Source organism: Priapulus caudatus, unplaced genomic scaffold, assembly GCF_000485595.1.
Source record: "Priapulus caudatus unplaced genomic scaffold, Priapulus_caudatus-5.0.1 Scaffold781, whole genome shotgun sequence".
NCBI classification, from domain to species: domain Eukaryota; kingdom Metazoa; phylum Priapulida; class Priapulimorpha; order Priapulimorphida; family Priapulidae; genus Priapulus; species Priapulus caudatus.
The window spans coordinates 9,929-15,309 of record NW_014577842.1 but is presented as its reverse complement, the minus strand read 5'-3'; positions in this window follow the sequence as shown (position 1 = coordinate 15,309).

Genomic DNA, 5,381 nt, shown 5'->3' with positions numbered 1-5,381 from the left:
GGCATCTACTTGATGAAATAGAATTTTTATAAATTTTTTAACTTTTTAACTTTTTTTAATTTTGTTTCAGCCAGAACCACCTCCCAGACACGTGTGCTTCTGAAATATCCTTTAGTTTTCCTCTTAGGACCTGCGGAAGGTTATGCGAGTGACGCAACTAATTCCGGTACGCATGAACAATTTATATATATTAGTATAGCATATATCAGAGTACAAATGGGAGATATTATATTACATATGCGCTTACGTACATGTGTTTCTTTTTGTAATGATTGCTTTCATCATATATCATAGCTATACGAATCACTCAGCACGTGAGTTGTCCGCCTCGGTGTCATATATAACTCCGTCAGCCTACCAATCAGCGTTGCGACGGAAGTCGTTTCTGAAAACGCTTGGCTTAGCAACGAAGTTACGCGAGAGTCGTCCCGTTTGCGTGCACGCTTGATAAACCAACGTGTTCTTGCTTGCATTTTATGACAAATACGGACATACTCATCTCGCTCTCCCTATGACCACTATTTGTCATAGGAAAATTTCTTTCCTATGACAAATTATTGGCGACGTCACTTTCGTTGCTTTACAGCTGAAATTCACTGCTTGCGTTCACAATAGGCGTCCTAATACTCCTTGATGCGCACAAACACATACAACAATATTTGTCATAGGTAGAATTTCCTTGACAAATGAGTGGTAAAGGAGAGCGTATATGCGTATGTTCGTATTTTGTCACAGTATGCAGAATGCAAACAGGCTTGATACACCCCATATAACTGAGTGTAGCTGCCACAACCCTATACTAGCAAGCCATACCTAAAAGTCGCGTTGTTTATCTCAGCTAATACGAACGGGTGCCCCTCCCTCCCCCCCACCTCCCCAGGCTCATCACCTTCTGCATGACTCACGCAGATTCAGCTATTTGCAGTTAATTATGCTTTCGGTTAGGTGGCCGTAACATCTCTGTCTTCGTGAGAGTGGTAGTTGCGTTAGGGTAATGATCACTCCGTCCCATCACCATACTCCCATCATCGGGCCCGGTGCTTAGCTAGAACGTGTAATTAGCTAGGCTTTCTAATTAGGCTCACCTGTGTGATTACAGGTAGAGGCGCATCTGATCATATGCAACCACATATAATGAGTTACACGGCCTGTTGACAAAGTCGAGCCAATAGTGAATGTATATATATATATAAGTACATGTATATATATGTATATATACAAGAGCGTATTAAGAAGTGTACCCTTTTTAATACGCTCTTGATATATATATATATATATACTATGTAAACTATGTTCTATATACTATTTACTATTTACTTAGTGAGTACTACTATCATACTATATTTATTATATATATATAGATATAATAATATATATATAATATATATATTATAATATTACCGTATATATGCGTAATGATATACAATAGTAATATCACGTCGTATCGATGTGCTGAACCCTACAACCATGACCCCCCGCGCAAGCAATAAATATATATTCAATCCCCATACCTCACACGCGACATTACCAGGTATCATATTATATATACATTAAATAATATACTAATACTACTAACATAATCATGATCTAGTAGGGTATAGTGAAAGAGGAGAGAGGATAGATAGCGACTAGCCAATTAGATTTAGCATAGATAGATAAGAATTAGTTGAGATAGAGTAGAATAGAAACGGGATAGCATAAGATAGATAGATAGATAGTAAGATGATAGATAGATAGACTAGATAAGATAGTAGATAGAATAAGAGATAGAATAGATAGGATGAGATAGACTACGATAGATGATAGATAGATAGATAGATAGATAGATAGATAGTAGATAGAATAGGACTTAGTTATAGACTAGATAGATAAGATAGAATCAAGTAGATTAGATAGGATAGATAGATAGTAATAGATAGATAGACATAGAATAGATAGATAGTCGATAAGAGATCAGAATAGATAGAATAGAATAGAATAGAATAGATAAGATTAGATAGATAGATAGTAGGATAGATTAGATAGATAGATGATATTTAGATAGGTAGATAGGACGTAGAATATAATAGAATAGATGAGACATAAGATTATAGATCGACTAAGATGACTAAGAATAGATAGATTAGACATTAGGATAGATAGATAATGATTAGATAGGATTAGTCATAGATAGTAGACTAAGATAAGAATAGATAGAATTTACGATAGAATAGAATAGATTAGCATAGGATAGATAGTAGATAGAGTTGATAGATAGATAGATAAGATAGATAGATAGCGATCAGATCACGATACGATTAGATAGACTAGAATAGATAGCATAGACTAGATAGCATCAGACTAGACTAAGACTTATAGGATAGATAGAATCAGATAGATAGATGATGATAGATAGATAGACTAGATAGAGTAGATAGATAGTACGACTAGATACGATAGAGATAGATAGATGATAGGATACCGATAGGATAGATAGATAGTAGATAGATAGATATCGACTGATTAGTAGATAATAGATAGATAGACTAGCAATAGCATAGATTAGATAGAGTAGCATTAGTATAGAATTTCAATACTACAAGTAAAACCACCTCTCTTGGGGTCCCATATGCCATCAAAGAGATTCATCTGTTCTGTCACGCGCCATTCCACAGCCGCGCCATCTATAAAACAAACACAACACCCATCAACCGACGACGCCGGCGGCCGAATCTACTTTCAGGGTAAGAGGGAGCAGATCGAACACCCTACTGCGCTGTTCTCGCAGCCGGCCAGAGGGCAGTCACGGAGTTTCCTGCAGCACGACACCGAATTCACGATCGCCACTGTTGGGCCTGAGAACACAGGACGACGCACACCGGACGGCGACTCACAGCAGCGTCCGTCTACTCATCCAGTGTTTGACGACAGAAAGCGTCGCGTCGCTCGTCGGCAACCTCGCAGAAGGGAGCCGCCGACCGACACCGGCGGCGACGACGCTTGTGCGCTAGCGGGTATCCGAGCTGCGCCTGGCCCATACACAAGGTCCACATCCGCGCTGCCTTCCAGCTGTACCACTTCCGCTCGTCCTGCAGAACGCCCTCTCACGAGCCCGCAAGCAGCAGCACGCAGCCAGCCAGCTAAGAGCACAGCGTTTCTGCTCCTGGTCACACTGGGCCCCATTACAGCACCTCTCTCGGCACGAAGGGTAGGGTGTATCGCCTTCATTCCGCTCGCGGTGTCCCGGCTAGCTGCTTCGACGTACCCTTCCCCCGTACTCCACCGTACCAGCCCCTTCGGGTGGCTGGTCCGTGGCGGCCGAGGCAGCAGCGACAGTCGCTCTCGGGGACAGCGCGATCTCTCGCGATTCGGAGCAGACGATAGCTCTCAAACGCCACACATTTCGCGGCACGCCTCTTATTCGAAGCTGCGCGCGTGATATGGTCTAGCGTCACTGGGGAACCGCACGCCCGGTAACTCCGGCCGCTCGCGCACTAGCCAGGCGCGGGGATCGCTGCTCGTGACTCTGATCCATTGCGTAGTTCTCCCGCGAACCACAACACGTACTGCGCGCTCGTCGCCCGCGCATAGGTTCACAACAAGGCGGCTATGCGACAGCGACGCGTCCTCACAGCGGCCTCGCCCATAAAGCTATTACCTTCATCCGTTCACATCAACAAGCTACCGTACAAGGCCCGAGTCTCGGCAGGGCTGGGGCGTAGATACACGTCTGCGGAAGCCGACAGAGGGGGCGCCTCCGCGTACCAATAGACGGACCTCGTTCCGTCCATATCGGATCCATCCTGGTAATGAATCGCACGCGGCAACAACCTTTCCCGGTCGCGCGCCGGAAGCCGTGGCGGCGCCCTGGGGACGGCGGGCGGGGGCTGTTGGGCTGGAAACACGCACTCGACCGAAACAGAAACGAGCCAAACACCGCTGCGCATCTTTGTAAACGTCACCGCGGGCGTGTTCGAGCGTCCTCATCTCGGTCGCTTTTCCTCACGATCCCCGGCTTCCGCAGCCCGGGGTGCCTGATCGGGCCGTCACGCGCAATCTCAGAGCTACACTGCTACTATCATCACAATCCTCAGGTAACTACGCATCATAGTATGGCTTCCCAACCGCGTCATCAACCTGCCACGTTGGGCACACAATGGGGGGGCAAATGCGCGGGCCCATGGAATCAACGGAAAGTTGTGTGCCGGTGCGGGCACTGGGGCGCGCGCGGGCCGTCGCAGCTTAATTTGCGCGCTCGCATCGCTGCGCGATAGATTATGCTCTGTTACAGAACTCAGTAACTCGCACAGCTGCGCGCGCCGACAAGTTCCTCGCGAAGTGCCGTTCGGCCAACAGCAGCAACTGCGCATGTCCGTTGCAATCGGACATCGTTGCGCGCTCCAGAGCCGGCCTCGGCCAATAGCCTCACGTCGAGATAGACAACGACAGGAAACGGCCGTCGCGATAGACGACGGGGCGATCGTGTCTGCACGGGTATCTGCGATACAGCACCCCTGCCTTGCTTCTCACTCCTCCCCCGCTCCATTTCTTTTCTTTACCCGCCGCGGAAGCAACTTATCGCTGTACGTATGAAAAACACATCCTTCATAGACGGAACTTCTGAATTCGACATGCAGTTCAACGCTCTACCAAGCATTTGACACATTTTCGAGAGATTACGGCGCGACTGCGCGACGTACGGGGGCCTTCGCGCCTCCGCCTCTCGAAAGCGATTCTGGAATTTTAAACGCCGCGCAGCAGATGGAGGATGTCCGGGGGTGTACACGGCTTAAGCGCGATGGTAGAAGATATGTTTTTACCGTGTATATGACCAGTAGGCTTCTCGCGTTTCCTCTTTCGGATTTTTAAAAGTGATGCGAAATCGATGTACTCCTCGCTCTTCTCTCTCTCATCTCTCTCTCTCTCGTTCCTTTCTACTCTCCTCTCCTCTGCTCTCTCGTCTCTCTGTGCGGCCCCCGTTGTCTCTCTGGCTCCTGTGTCTCCTCCTCTCTCTCGTCTCTGCTCCTCTCATCCTCTCTCTCTGTCTCTCTTCTTTCTCTCTCCTATCTCTCTCTCTGTCTCTGTCTCTCTGTCTCTCTTTCTCTCTTCTCTCTTTTCTCTCTCTCTCTCTCTCTGCTATTCTCTCTCTCTAGTCTCTCTCTCTCTCTCTCTTTCTCTCTTCTTGTGTGTCTCTCATCTGCTCTCTGTCCTCTCGGTGTCTCTCTCTCTCTCTCTCTCTCTCTCTCTTGTCGTCACACAGCACGCGACTCACGCAGCGCAGGCATCCACGCACGCACGCACACACACACGCGCGCGCACACACATTAAACACAACATACACACAGGGGCACGTTCACAGCGCACACGCACTACGCACACCGCACACACACGCGCGCGCACAG